This window comes from Haemorhous mexicanus, chromosome 7 (assembly GCF_027477595.1).
Source record: "Haemorhous mexicanus isolate bHaeMex1 chromosome 7, bHaeMex1.pri, whole genome shotgun sequence".
Lineage (NCBI taxonomy): Eukaryota > Metazoa > Chordata > Aves > Passeriformes > Fringillidae > Haemorhous > Haemorhous mexicanus.
The window spans coordinates 24,697,035-24,713,254 of record NC_082347.1 but is presented as its reverse complement, the minus strand read 5'-3'; the positions used below and the strand labels follow the sequence as shown (position 1 = coordinate 24,713,254).

The following is a 16,220-nucleotide window of genomic DNA, read 5'->3' as shown; positions in this document are numbered from 1 at the left end:
AAACCTCTATTATCAAGAGTTAACTAAATACCAAAGCAGCTTCTCTCAGTGTTTTGGCAGTTCTGTCAAAGGCTTCTTTCCCCAGCTGACAGGGGAGGCATAATTGGGCAATAGTAACTGTTCCTTAACACAAGAAAAAAATCTGTATCCAGACTGTACTGGTAGGGTGCAGGTCAGCTTACTGGAGGGAGACCAAAAGCCTAATTTCTTAGCAGTATATGACACCAACCCCAGCTCTTTCTTCTCTATCCATCTTACCACTAAGTCTTTGGATTCTGCCATTTCCTCAACACTCTGTTCACAGATGTACTTTCACATAGTTTTGGAATAAAAATGCCCAACAACACATAATGATAAAACCCCCTGTGAATTAGAAAAGAGAAAATTTGTTGTGGACAGTATGAAATCAGCCAAACACATTTTTGAAAATCAGAAAATAAAGAATGAAGACACTAATTCATGTAATTTTACATTTGTTCATCGTCAGCTGAGAAAAAAACCCAGTACCTTGAGTTTATCCACTAAAACTGTATTAAGATCTACTGACTCTGCTGTTTGGTATCAGCATCAAGATAATGAAAACTTAATACTTCACTTTGGATAATTCCTCAGAAACAAATGCAGGAAGGACTCTCCCCTCCTCCCAAGGTTTCCAGGTGAATGTTGGCACTGTTCCATTAAAAGTCAGTATTTTGAATAGCCAAAGCTAAGTGTTTAATTGCATTTTCTTTCATTTTGGTAAATTTCATAGAATCAAAGAGTGAAACCAATCAAGTACAGTTTAAGAAAAGGATCTTGAGAGATAATGTTCTCTGAGAAAATAATTCCTTTATAGTAACAGATTTTACTATATATCATACGTAGTATTATAACCAAGCAAATTTTATTGCCTTAAATCCTCATAATTTGCTACACGATCAAAGCTGTAAGATATGCTTGCCAATATGTACAAGGAAACTTGTATTTACTAACCGTTTTACAATTCATAACATAGTTCATTACATGCTGCTGTATATTTTTGTATACAGCAGCATATAAAAGAACTCATTGTTTATTTTTACAAACAATACGAGGAAGGAGGGAGAGATATCCCAAAGTGAGGAAGGAGTGTCTCCACTGGCTGTTAAGTTCTCATTCCTTTCTCTGCAGCCATACACAGTGTTCATCAAAAATTACCAGTCTGTACTGTGACAGCAAGAGGTACAGTCTCTCTTCATTTTAAATGCATGCTCTCCTAGCCTAAAAACAGATTTACTCAGTGCTTCAGAAGACATGGAGCAAATTCTCAGAAAAGCCATTTCTCCTTGCACATTTTGTTCATACCTTCATTAGACAACACAACATGAAAATCCAGGATTCATCCTATGCTATAAAGCATAATCTCTTACTCTAGGAGTATTCTTATATGTAAGAAATTATACATACTCAGCTTATTGCTATTTCAGTGAAGTAGTACAGCTGACAAGATATTTTCATATCCCAGTACCCTGAAATACAATAAAACATAAGAAATGAGAAAAACCAGAGATGGGAACAACCATCATTAACTAAAAGTTTTGCATTAAATCAGACTTGGTTTTCATGATCATGACTTCTAAAGTAATCCTCTCCTAAACAAGCAAGGATCAAGAGGGCTAAGTCTTGGAAGAAACTTTGGATGCTAAGCCAGCAAACAGTCTTTGGGGCAAGACATGTCTGAGGTACAACACAAAACACCAAAAAAGTCAAGACCATGACAGTCAAAGAGATACAGAAATGGAAGAAGGCAATTAAAAAAAAAAACAACTGCATATATTAACACATTAAATAGTAATATAATCAACATAACAACATAAGCTACCTATCGATGATTCAGTAACTCCATTTAGAAGGCATCTAACACCATAAAAAGGAATGTTCTGTAGGAATCTGTGGTTGACCTAGAAAAATCCAACACTTCTTCAAGTACTTGCTAGTTTGCTACTGAATGCAAAACAAACGGACAGTGTATATAAAGCTCTTGCATTAATGACTCTTATTTAATTTCTTTGTGAAAATTCAGTTCACACATAGCTGATTTGTATGCATCATGTGTTTTTGAATGCTTGTCTAATTTTCAGCTGTCATGTTTAAAGGTATCTGGATAGCTGCTAAATGGATAGTTCAAACACAGCCTAGTTTTCACATATGCTTGCCTCAAAGGCTCAAATTTAGAAAACAAAAGAATTGTTTCTAAAGGTAACTTCACAGCTCATTCAGTTAGTCTCAGAAGTAATTACAGTTTTAATGTTTTGTTTGTCCATGCTGCCCTCGAAACTGAAAGTATTTTGCAATACTTCCAGCTCTGTTAAATATTAATGCAGATAGAGCATTTCGATAAAGGAGTTAACATTAGCTGGGTGAAAACTGCAGCAAGATATTATTAAACCATTACAAATGCCAAAGATGTCTAAAAACCTGAAGCTTATTCTGAAATGGAATATTCTCACTGATGACTCTAGGATTTGCATGGCTTTCAAACTATGCTTTCACAGATCAGATGATTTTAAGCTGAACAACCTCCAGCTGCCTGAACTCCTAATGCTGACGTGTGTTTAAGGAGGTGTCCAGCTGCTGTGCCCGGGCAGTGCCTCTCCCCTCAGCTACTGTACACCTGCATTACACAGAACTCTGCCTGCTCACACCACTCACAGGACAAGAGGTATAGCACAAACTGAAAGTCTACAGCTCAGCACTCAGGAGCTATTTTCTGCTTGCAACTATTAAACAAAATCACAAATATACTGGAGTGATTCTTGTATGGCTCAAGTCAGAAGGACAGTGCAAGTACATTTCTTAAAATAACTACATTTCAACGTATCTTTTGTCCACCAAGAAGTCAAACTTCAGTTGTTACAGATTCAGTAAAGCAAAGGTGAACATTAGATCTCAGTGTTCACCAGGAAAATGAGTACTGAGGCTGGGGAATCCTGCATAAACATGACAAGGGCACATTTAGATTTTTATGTTATGACTTACCTACTGCTTTCAAGTTCAAACAGAAAAGGGTAGAGTCACTCCAGTTTGCTCAAACATAAGAAATTTAAGGCACATTTAATTTTTTTTAAACTTTAGGACAGTTACACTTTTTATAGCCATTTATATATGGAGAATTCAAAGCCAATTACTTGATTTCCCAGAACCTATTGAGTATTCAACAATAAACAGATGGCTTTCTCCACTAAAGACGATAATTTCAGAAAAGATGACAGGCTTGGTATAGACAAATAAATTTGGCTATAAAGCAAAATATTCCTGAGTGCACAACAGCAAATGCAACTTAACAAAATGTAATACGGGCTGTTTAAATCAAGGAATTACTTCACTGGTTTGGCAAATATTGTTGCCAGATTGATAAATCTCTTGCAGAGATATAGAGCTCTCTCTTTTAATCTAACTCTGTCCTCAGTAAAATTTAACAGGGAATAACTATGGAGAGTCCTAAATTAATAAACAATGGACAAAATCCACTAATATGAATGCAACCTTGTCCATAATTTAATGTTGCAGGTTCATATAGTGACTAACAACATACTCCAGCTGGATCACATGATGACTTTTTCCAGTAATCTAGGAAACTAGATATAGTTTACTTCATATGTATCTGCCATCTCACCTTATTAAGATAATTAGTGTAATTGAGGAGTCTACTAGAAGGGGAGAACATACAGGGAAATAAACCACCCCCTTCCCCACTCCAGCAGTCTTTTCTTGGCCAGTAGTCACCTTACTACAGTTTCCATAGAACAGATGATAATCTATCTGAAGGTAATTGCAATGGACTGAACTTAATTATGCACACCAAAAGTCACCTGGAGGCCCTTTTATAACAAGGAGGTACCTACTGCTTAAACAGCACAGGTTCACAGTGTCAGATAATTTGATTTTAGTCTTCACAACTGATGTCTTTGCCCAGATTCCAGTTCTGTTTGGAACAGACAAGTAATCCTATTACCTTACATAGAGGGAGCTTTCTTGCAATGCTTTATGCTTTTTATATACAAGTATATAAAAAGCATAAAGGGCCTCAAGAGCCACAAGGTCCTCAGAGTTTTCACTCTGATTAGTAGTGACTGAAGAGTTTTTCCAGATCCTGAATCAAAACAGAAATAAATATTGAAAATTTACCAAGGAGAACATGAAGACAAAAATAACAACAAAGCAGAGCCTGAATTAGTAGAGGAACATTTGGGCAGTTTTTAACCCCATCTGTAACCCAAGCAATGAGGATGATGCAGGAGATTGGAACCCAAGTGCCTTGCGGATGTTCTAGGAAAACACTAGAGGTACTGATAAATGTTACTCAATTTATCAAAAATTCTTCAACAGACTCCATGCTCAGCCCTCTATTTTTTCCTCTTACAAAAATAGGTGAACTTTTACCTTTTATACTGCTGTAGTAGAATTTGAGGGACAGGAAAGGTAAAAACTTCTTCAGGGAAAAAAAAAAAACCAGCAACTTTTTATTTTTAATCTAAATTATACTTAGCGAGCTTCCTGCATTTTAAATCTTCCCCACCCTAATATTTATGTACTTTATAAACTACAATAGAAGGAGGCAAAATGAGTCAATAAAATTTCATATCAACTGAAAGACAGCTTCCAGCTCAGAGACAGACTGAAAGTTATCAAAAGAAAATATGCATGCAAAAAAGGACCTATCCTTTTTTATCCATGCAAAAAAATGCATGTTCTGTTTTTCATCTTAATTCAACTGACCTGCTGCTTTTTTCAGTCACTTCAGCCAGCCCACGAAGGGGCTGTGCCAGCAGCTACATCACCTGGGTAGAGCACAGGTAAACAACCTGATGCCCAACCACCACTAACACTGGGAGCTTCCTTGTTTCCTTTGAAGGGAGGGACAGGACAGGGGAATTATTACTGACAGCCAGGCAAGAGGAACATACTTATTTCCCAAGCAGAGCTTCCAGCAGCAGCTGCTGGCAAATGCAGCCCCTTTTCAGGCTGTTACTCGCCCTCTGGTGAAAAAGCCAATTTCACTGACACTGAGGACAGACATGTTCTGCGGTGTCACTGAAGCAGGGATGCCCCAGGGATTATATTTGCAGAGTCAGTCATACAGATAGAAACTTGAAGCTGGCATGTTCTCCAGTGCTCCCCTTGTCAGACTTCTCTGATCAATACTGTAGCATCTAATCAAAAGTAAATGTTTCCACTAAAGATTGTGCTGTTTTGGGAATCTCACCCCAAATGGTTTCAAAACTCACAATAAAAGGTTAATAACAAAATGAGGAATGAGCTCAAACAGCTAATTTTCAACATAATGTTTTTTGCACCAGTGCTGGAACTCCCTGCATCAAATTACTTTCAAATACTATTCAGCCTGAAATAGCAATCACTCACAGGTACAGCCACAAGTGCCAAAATATTAACAGCTGTACCTGAAATTAGGGAAACCTGAAGTTGGAGACAGGGATTTTTGTATAAGGCAACTGGAACTTGAGCTTTTCCACTTCCATGTCTCAAGTACTTTGGAACAGTCTGATACACTGTCAGAAGTAACTAATGACTGTTTAGCTGTAAGGAAAGACCTCCAACTGGCAGCAATAAAATTAAGACTGTAACTAGCAAAATACTGATACTGTCTATAAACAGGTAGTGTAAGATCACAAGCAAACATGCAGAAAGCCACAAGAAACAATTCCTGTTGTTAAACACTGCTCCAGGTGAGCCATTTCCTGGCACTGCTGGCACAGCTGGAAGGGACAGAACACTGAAGGTCCACCAGTGATTTCACACACTGCTCCCGTGGAGCACAGGCAGAGTCAGCACCTCCACATGACATTTCCCTCAGAAGCTCAAAGCAAGCATTTATGCAAACCAAGTAGAACATACCAGTGTTTTCTCATCCTGCCTGCTGAACAAGGGTCAGCTGAACTGCTGAACTTGCATTCACAGCTTCTGAGTACCCTCTATATAAAAATCAATATTACTGCACATTTCTAAAGCAAATTCTCATATTGTGAAACACCTCTTGCAAAACATCCAAAAGAAGACAATAATTTCTGGTACCACTAATACATTAGCTTTGCTTAACATCAAATTCAATTCATCTGAGAACTGAATTCTTTATAGTCAGATAAAACACATCACACACCTTGCACAAGAAGGATAATGAAGAACCAAGCAGCAAATACACCACAGTAAATTACTTGCAAGCAACATAAGTTTTGCAGTGATTCTCTTTTCAAAACAGACATTTTTTGTTTTTATCAGTAAATTTCCTATTAAGATTAATCCACCTTCTTCCTTTTGCATCTACATTTCTTTACACTCTAAGACATTGTCCCATTGTCCCATAATGCCATTAGTCTATAAATTACAGCCTTTTTACTACGCAAAACCAAAAAAAAAAAAAAAAAAAAAAAACCAACCAAAAAAAAAACCCTAAAAATGCATATAATAGTCGTTCATGAAGAGTTAAGGCATTATTTGTTAATGGCACAGGACAATTAAAGAGACTGCCATAAAGCACAGGAAAAAAGCCACGTGGGCTGTCTGTTTATCTTACACACACACATTACCTAAACCAGTCAGGTAACTGATTCACTTCTGGCACTTTGAGCTAGTCAGTTTTATTTCTTTTTTAAAACAGTGACTAAAGCAGCTGGGCATAGAAGAAATCATCCACACTTTTGGTTTAGGGTCTGCTGGCCAATTAGGTAAAACACACATTACAGCCACCAGCAGCCCTAACTTCATCACATGGGAAGTTAAAGTTAAGATTCAGAAAATAGAAAAATGAGAAGTCAAACTACAGAGACCTAAAGTAGCCTGAGGGCAAGAAAAGAAAGATGCACAAGCAAACACATGCTATCAGCTCCAGGAAAAGGTGAAAATTTGTGCTTGCTTATCCACCATTCCTTCAGACATTTCCCTCTTCCCTCTAAGCAAGGAGAGTCTGCCAGTTTGTGACAGGGAAATGAAACCTCACATTTCTTCATCATCTGTGATTATTACACACCAAGTGCTATCCAGATTTCCAGGTTTCTGAAATATAATATCTTTAAAGGTACATAATCTAAACAGGAAGCTATCTCTAGAGAAAGAAACCACCATAAATACTTAAACCTCCTGAAAGTTGCACTAAGAGTTACAAAGCTTAAGAATTACCCAAACTTCATCTGAGGCTTTCAAGTTGATTTTGGTGATAGACACAGTCCTGGTGATGAAAATCAGCAGCAAGTAAGACAGCAACACTTACAACTTCCCAGCACATCTCACAGTCAACTCCTACAACACAGCTGCTCTGAAATACCAGAGCACACTCTCTGGAAAACCCTCACCTGTGGCCAACAGCACTTAACTAATTCTTACCAAGTTACAGACCACTTCTAACCTAGTTTACTACAGTGCCACTCTGCTGCAATATGGTATTCTGTATTACATGTTTTCCAGGGGGCTACAATTTGTGATAAGGCTACATGTGGCACAAAGCTTAACACAGGAGGTTGTACAGTGAAATGGTGTATTTGCAATAGAATACACTGCAGAGTTCATATATTCTTAAATATTCTTGTTTTATTAAGTCATTAGACATCAGCAGAGACTGTTTTAAAAAAGTATCTTCCATTCCCTTTAAAAAAGGTTTTAGATTCAAATGCCAGGAGGCTGTAAATGAGGCAGGCTGCAGCATGCAATACTCACCAGCCTGAAAACTGGCATTTCTAATGATAAAGATTCTCATCCAACCTTTCCTCTTGACTTTTTTTATTGACTCCTGAACTGTGATTTTAATTAACCATGAAGAAATTTATTAGGTAGCATTTTTCTAGAACAAGCATTATCAGAATGAGTAGAGCTATATCTACAGAAAAAATATCACTCTGCAAACTCTGCTGTGCTGCATTTGATAGGAGAGCATCTCTACAGCTTCTTCAGTGTAATGTCATATGAAGCTCCACCACAGATTGGTTCCATGACAAATCCTATTACCATAATATATGATAATATAAGATGTTGTGTCTTCCAGGTCAGTTTTGTCACAGAAATCATAAACCACAACAGCTTCAACAAAAAAAAACTTGTGTAACTCTACATTCTGGTAAAGAAGCTGTTATGACAACAGTTTAAAAGACTATTCTTAGCAAAACTCTCCTTTTCAGAAATAATAGGATAAGACAAGGATCTTCCAATTCCTTAATCCTTTTTCAAATAAAAGATTATAGAAAAGAATGGTAAATGGGGAGAAAATCAAGGTATACATGTTTTGCAAAGCTTAAAATATTCAGGTTTATTGCAGGGCACTATTTGTCAATTTAATTTGTTTTGGTTTTTTGTAAATACTGCTCTTAAAATCTGAAATCAGTGAAAATTCAGTAAAACAACAGTTCAACAAACTGTTCTATTTTAAGTATCTGATTTAACTGTCAGAAGTGCAATCTAAGTGCCTGCTGCTGGACCTTGAAAACATGTTTACTCATAATCATGCCTAAACCATGAGTGAAACCACTGCATTCTAGGGAATGCCATTCCATGTTGCCTTATATAGCTCCCTTTTCACACAATCATGTGTCCTGGCCCATTCAGCTTACTCAGATACTTGAAAAAATGTAACCATGTATAACTTGAAATTGACAAGAAAAGAATAAATTACTAATCTGGGCACAACACTGTTTCAGCTGACTGCCTAAGGCAGCGTTAGCTCCCACCCTTCCACAAAGGCCTGCCTTCACATGGTAGCTCTTCTGCACATAAAATGACCACTGACAAAGCAACATAGAGAGAAACCATCAGCAAAATAAACCAGTGAATATAACTCAGAGCACTTCAATGAGATCTGCGCAAGTTTAGAAGCAGAATCCTACCCTAAGAGTAATCCTGGAGTGGGAAGAAATGCTTGTTCTTTAACCTCTTTTCGCAGGGGAAAAAAAAAAAAGCATATAAAAGCTAAATGTTTCAGAAAAAAAAAAAATTAATTGTTTTTTAATTGTTTTAAAGGACAACAGCAAACAAAAGATACCAAGTGACCTAAAATAGTAATTAAATATCAGTGATCAAGAGGACAATAGCTATAGAACATTAGAGGAAGGAAGGATTTGGGTAACAGCTGGGAAAAAAGTTTTTGGAATGTTTTAAAACTACATTAATTTTAACTTCTAATCCCAGCTACAAAAACTTAGAATCCAATTATGAATGTGCTACTTTTGTTAATTCATGCATTTATCTGTGAAATACAAGCAGATTAATGTGCTATGAAATCCTGTCTAAAGTATTTGGCATAAAATACCTCTATAATAAGAGCTTTAGAATGGAACAAAAAACTCCAACACATGACAACTTCAGCACTAAGAACTCCTTCAGAGATACCTCTTGTAACACAATAAAATATTTCGCACAATAATTTCTTGGGAGTGGGGTGGGAAGGAAGGCAGCACATTTCTAAATAAAGCAACTACTTTAGGAAACTACACCAAAAGTTACTAATAGCAATAGTCTGTTCTGTTGTCCCATTTCTCTTCGACTTCAGTAGTGTCTAAAGCTCTGCCCCAGTGTATGGGGTTTACAAAGCCAGGTCTTGGTAGCAGGGGGACTACAGGGGTGGTTCTGTGAGAAGCTGCCAGAAGCTTCCTCCATGTCCAGCAGAGGCAATGCCAGCCGGCGCCAAGACAGACACACCGCTGGCCAAGGCTGCCCGGTCAGGAGTGATTGAACGCCTCTGTGCTAACAGCTTGTACTGGGCCTGGCTGAGCTGGAGCTCCTTTCACACAGCAGCTTTGTAGCTCTGCACTGGGAGTTACAAAGGGGTTGATAACACACCAGAGTTCTGGCTCTTGCTGAGCAGAGCTGGAAGCACCAGCTCTCCAACATTCCCCTCATCAAGGGGCTGGGTGTGGACAAAATCCTGGGAGGGCACAAAACTAGGCCAGCTGACCCAAATTAAAAAGAAATATGCCTAAGCATATGGCAGAAGTTCCCAAAAATAGGAAGAGTTAGAGAATTTCCATTCTTTAAATAAGAACATTAAATAAACCTTCAGAAGCACTGCCGTGCACCGTACACTAGCGCTGGTGGATATGCCTACAACGAGTTGAGATGAGAAATTTTCTGAAGAACACTAAGAAAGAATTTCAAATAAACTAAAATAGGGGGAGAATAAAGTATCCTCATCACATCAAGGTTTTGTGATTTTCCCACAATGCCATGCTAGCATTAACAAAACCTCTTTATGTTCAATATAATCTTATTATAAACTGAACTGTCTTTTTTCTTCCACCATCTTGACACTTAAGTGGCACAAGAACCTTGTAATTTTTTTTTTTTTAAAAGCAAAAGAAACTCTGTCTATTGTTCAACAAGGATGAGTTTTGTACTGCTGCAACTGTGCAAATAAAAGTCACCCACTGCTGGAAGGCTTCACTGCTCATTAAATGAGCCACTGCCGTGCAAAAGGACCTTCCTCTACTGTGTGTCTCCCGAGTATTCACTTCTTAGCATGAAATTAAACAAGTGAACCTAGCCCACACCTTTCTAATAAGCCTTTTTAGCTTATCATGTTACTACTCTTCTGTGAAGGTGACCAGGATGTTTGTCACCACCCAAAACACAATGAACAATCCAAATTTATGCTAGTTGGCATGTCAGCCATGGCATACATTTTTATTGTTTCCATAGTAAAACTTAACATTAAGATTGCATCTTCAAAACTATGTATTTTTACATGGTACTGCAAGTAAGCATTGTGACTCGTACTTACTCCGACATCATCTTAGGTGTTAAAACTACTAAAGAATACATCTAGGATTCTCAAACATGTGCCAACACCAGATTTCCTACACAATTCTCTCAAGAGTCACACATGAGCAGCTGCATTCACGTGTTAAAATACTACAGGTTCACATCGGACAGCTGCTTTGTTAAGATACAAAACGTTTACTCCAGGTTGTAACTGTCTGTATTGCTCACCTCACTTTCACTAAGACCTCTGGTTGGTTTTGGTAAATAGACAAATATGTAAGAACTTACAGAAACAAATGAGATGCAGGACATCTTCTGAAGGCAGCAGAAGCATTAAGGAGAGATTTATGGATCTACTATGGCCCTTTTCCTTTCTTCCAGCTGCCATTAGTCCTACCACCCCCTCTGCAGTCACGGACTGCTACTGTGACCAGCTGGAACTCAGAGCTGGTTTGCTCCATGAAGCCACTTGCTGGGATAACCACACTCCAGCTAAGCATTAGGAACCATCACCCATCCAGCAGATCAAAGCCCTGCAACAGCAGCAGCCACCAACTTGTTCTTTCTTTCAACACAGAAAGCAAGACCTGGACTAACTTCAGCCCGCTACCAGGCTGTTGACCGCCTGCTGTTTCTTTGGAGATGGGCTTCTAAGCTCATCTTAGTGATCACAGGCATGACAGGTACCATAAGCACCTTTATGCTAGCCTGGAAGGACTCCTCACCTAGTCAGCAGGAAAGTTCAATGCAGGGCAGAAAAATCCATATTGCCACCATCAGACTTGAACTAAGATGCTTATCACAACTCATTACTCTTCCTTTCAAAACTTCAAACAGTCCTGAGCAACCTGGTTTCCTAAATCACTGTGCCTTTGTTTTGCCAACTTTCTCAAGCTACTTGGAAAATAGAAGATTTAAAATCCATAAACAGTAGAATTAGAATATGGCTTGGAAGCAACCTTTGTAGATCATCTACAAAACAAGTAGAACTTCAAATTTGTATTCCCCTCAGGCTGCTCTGGACGTTGTTGAGTCTAAAGTCTGCATGGATGAAGACTTCATGGCCCTTCTGGGCTCTTGATCCATAAGAGGGACTGACTGCTACACTAAGACATTAATTCCCTCATAACCTACTGAAACTTCCATTTCTATGTCTTGCAGCCATTGACTCATTCAGAGGGGCAAGTGGCTCCATCACCTCTCTAACCCCTCGCTAATTTAATTGCTAAATGCAGCAATTAAAATGCAGCAATTATGTTCTCCCTCATGTCCAGTCCTTTGTGCACCCTCAGGTACTCAAGCTCCCACCCACCTGCAGAACCCAGGGCTGGATTCCTCCATGGGTCTCTCCCACAGTGGGGGTGTGTGTGAGGGTGTGTGACCCCAGCAGCCCTGTAGAGGAGTGTCACAGCTGGGAACAGTTCCTCCCAGGCACCTGCTGCTCAGGCCCTGCCCCTTGCAGCCCCGGCAGTAATTACCCTTCAGGGCTACAGGGACACAGCGCTGACTCCTGCCCAGCAGGAGCCCCAGCTCCTCTTCTGCCAGCAACCAATAGCTGAAGAATCACTTCCATTTTATAAACCTGGGCAATGCCATGACACTTGAGATTCCAGGATACCCCCTGTTCATCATTCTTATTTCACAGATATCAAAACACCAGACACTAACTTTTGTTCAGCAGATAAGGAGAAAGGAAAATGCTTGAATGGATACAGACTACAATGATGGGACACTTTAGCCATAGTTCACAGGTCAAAGAATAAATACTAATTTAAGACATTTTCCTGCACAGTTTATATATATATATATATAATCAAAAAAGTATTAGTATAGCATCAGTAAAGTAATGGAAGGTTGTCAGAGTTGTGTGCTTGTCTTTTTTTTCTTTAACACTCAAAAATCAGTAATTACAGCAAACAGGCTGTCCAGTAGCACTGTAGAATCAATGTGTGCCCTTTTGGTTTAAGTGTACACACAAATGAGCTCGTATACAGTACTTGCTTTGTTACCAACATAAGTGACCATTGAGCTGAAGTATATTTTTCTGTCAGTCCTCATTTTACCATTAGTCTGCAATATTCAGCTAAGAATGATTAATAAGCATCCCATCTGTTCACATATCAAGTAGCATTTATCCAACAATAAAAATGACAGTATGGGCAACAATAGTTTTAGTATCAAGCTTGCAGGCAATCAATTTGAACAGAAAAAGAATCAAGAATTAGTCCTTAATAACGTAAAAAGATCATTTAAAGTTAAGGAGAAATGCATAGCTGTTAATTATACGATTGGTACACCAAGATCATTATCTCTTCACACACAAAAATACCTTAAAACATATTTCAGAGTCCATGGCAAAACTGTGGAGAATGTCACAGCAGGCAAGCAACATAAGTAGGCTCAACTGGATTTTTAAAGAGCTTTCAAATGCCAAGAGATCTTTCCGTAACATAAACAGAAGCCTGTTTCTGCAGGTTTTGAATTAAGGACTAAGGGGTTTCTTAAAGAGACCATTTACAGCAATAAACATTTAGACTTTATTAAAAAAAAAAAAAAAAAGCAGACTCAAAACAAGATCGGTCTAATTTCCAAAGTGGACCACTACATATACTGAAAATAACAACTACAGTAAAACTCTATACATACAGAGCCCTTTTGTTGCTAAGGATAGGGATTAGGAGGGTGGGAAATGAAGGTTAAGAAATAGCACACCATACTTTTCAGGAGACTATTAAAAAGGACATATGTATTTGTCCAGAATGCTGGATCAATCTTCAGAAATGAAGAGCTAAATGCGTAGTTTCCATGCATCTTTTAAACAATGAGCATCCAATTAGGCAGCTAAGAAAGGATGAAAAAAACCCAAAACATATATATAGTAAATAGCCATATCAGGTAAATAACAGGCAGAAAATAAATTCAGTTGTTACCACCTTGAAACATTTATTCTTTAATATTTGCATAACAATTCTACCTAAGGCATTTGCAAAGAAGGCTACACCTGCGCACCTAATAACCCATCAAAAGCCTTGGTCCTTAAAGAGCAGGGTTAAAAGTAAAAATACAAAATCCACACACAACAAGCAACTTTATTTCTGCCTAGAATGCACAGTTCAAATACTACAGGACCTGGAACCCTCTGAGATCACCTTACTAATACTTCTGACTTAGAAGCCTCCATGAAGTATATAGTAGCCCACAAGATTACACTGAAAGCTCATGCAAGTCACTGGTCCAGAAACCTTGGGAACTTTTGCAGTGGAAGACATTAAAATGCTTTGTTTCTGAGTACAGCTTTGTACATCCTCTGCTATTAGTTTCGGTTCAGCAGATACTTCTTTATTTCTCTACTCCTATCACACATTTTGCCAGCTAGCCTTGAAAACCATTAAGATCTGCAGGCAGTCTGCAATGTGTCTGGTCCCTGCCCTGGCATCCCATGTTATGCATCCTACTGTCAAACTAGCCAGTAATACACATCTTTGAATCAAGTGGGGTGAAAAGGGAAGATGGTTGTGCCAAGAGACTGAGATCAAAGTAGGGGACTATTTGAAATTCAACATTTTTATTAGCTACAATTAGAAGAATCAAGAGCTTCCCTTCATTATACACAAGGAACACTCAAGTCAGTGAAATCACTTTGACAGCATCCTTAAATAAGTTTGGCCCAGATTCATTTCACGTTACAGTTCAAACCATTTCCAAGTTATCTAACACATGGATATACCCGCAGACACGTCCTGACGCACGTCAGTTCTATTCTGCCCTGGAAGTGCATTTGTTGGCACCTTCAGAACGGAGACCAGGTCTCACCTGACCTGCAATAGCATCTCCACACCTGTAAAGTCTCCACACCTGTAAGTAAAACCCAGCTACAATGATAGGCTTGCTCAATTCCACATGCACATGCCCTAGGGCAAGTAATACTTTCCATCCCCGAACAAGCATAACACCCTTTGTGTTTGTATTATCAGATAGGCCAAAGCGCGTGGGATTTGTCGATTGCCTGAAAGCCTTCAGCAAGACTGTTCTGTACAACAGTGAGATTCAACAACACACCATATGTGCAAAACCATTATTGTAGCTAGGAAGTGGAACAAATAATCAAGTGGAATTTGTTTTTGTAGGTTATTAAAGCAGCTCAGGTCAAACTTCACTGATGGAACTGCTCCAGTCAGAAAGGCATAAAGAAACAGGAAGGAAAGCTGGATGTACACAGAAATCAAAAGCAAAAGAAATACTGCAAAGAGACAGCTCACCCCCTTTGAAAGAAATTTAAGAATTAAAAGGCAAAAGAATCAAAGACATTGCCGGTCACCTCTAGCCCGTGCATCTAGAGCAGTTACATTATCCCAGAGAAGTGTTTTTTGCTTTAAGAGGCATTTTTAAGAACAAGGTCATGCTAGGGCTGCATTCCCACCACCCCACCCCACAACGCTCCTTCCCCGAAGACGGAGCGGCCAGCCCGGCCTGCCGGGTGCCCCCGCTCCCGGGAGGAGGAGGAGGAGCCCCGCGCCGAGCCTCCTGCCCCTCCTGCCACACCAACAAAGAGGTCCCCGCCATTATCCACCCGCACCTCTCCCGACCCCCCGGCCTCCAGCGGGCACGGAAGTCACCGGGCCGGAGTGCCCCGCACCGCCGCCCGCCCCCGGGCAAGGGCACAGCCGGCCCCGGCTCCCTTCCCGCCCGTCGAAACGTAAACAAAACCGCCCGGCCCGGCCCGGCCCGGCCCGGGCCCCGCGGCGCGGCCGCTGTCCCGCCCGCCCCAGGACTGCACCACCGCCCCGCTCCCCTCCGCCCGCCGCCGCTCCCGAGTGCTGCCCCCGGCCCCGCTCACCGACCACCGCCTCGGGCTCGGCCGCTGAGTAATGAGCCGGGCCCGGGCCGCGCACAGGCTCCGCGCTCCGCCCGCCGCGGCTGCGGCTGCGCCGCCCCTGCGCTCGCCCCGCCCCGCCCGGCTCGGCGCTGCCCCGCTCCGCCGTCCGCCCGCCCGGGGCCGGCCCCACCGCCTCCGGCCCGCCCGGTTCCCGCTGCCTCCGGTCCCCACCGCCCCCGGCCCGCCTGGCTCCCACTGCGTCCCTGCGGGGCTTTGGCGCCCCGGCCGCCCCGGGCCGGCGCATCCCTGCTGGGAAGCAGCGTCGCTCTCTCTCCTCCGCGCCCTTTCCCTGGAGCAGTTTCTTTCCTGGATTACGCCCGGTAGCCAGAGCTCTCTTCCTGCTGGGGCTTCATGAAATATTTGCATGTTTTCAGGCCTTTGCCCTGGCGCTCCGTGCCAGTGCGCTGGCACCCTCCCTCGCACCCTGGCATGGGTGCTGCTCGCTGACACCGTTCAGGCCTTGGCAGCTCCCGGCTTCCCGCTGCAAGCCTGGCATAGCAGTGCTTTACCTCATTATTGGGCTTCTGAGTGCTGTAGCATCTTGTTCTCTGTCTGTTTTGGTGTAGTTTTTCCTTTAAATCTTTAAGGGAATTCTCTTGACTTTTTCATACCATTGCCTTTGGTTTTT

General features: G+C 40.8%; 1 protein-coding gene across 6 annotated transcripts in view; it reads right to left on the bottom strand.

Annotated features, from left to right (window-relative positions):
* Positions 1-15,666, bottom strand: part of MAPK8 (mitogen-activated protein kinase 8) — a 40,304-nt gene extending 24,638 nt beyond the window's left edge. For 2 of the 6 annotated variants that reach the window (XM_059851528.1, XM_059851532.1), the window contains exons 1-2: positions 15,554-15,629; positions 1,426-1,487 (exon numbers count right to left, since the gene is read on the bottom strand). The gene's annotated coding sequence lies outside the window, so the exon portion shown is untranslated. Of the gene's footprint in view, positions 1-258; positions 364-1,425; positions 1,494-15,553 lie in introns of those variants that run through there. The other 4 variants (XM_059851533.1, XM_059851531.1, XM_059851530.1 and 1 more) reach the window with 4 other exon arrangements.
* Positions 15,667-16,220: the final 554 nt, after the last annotated feature.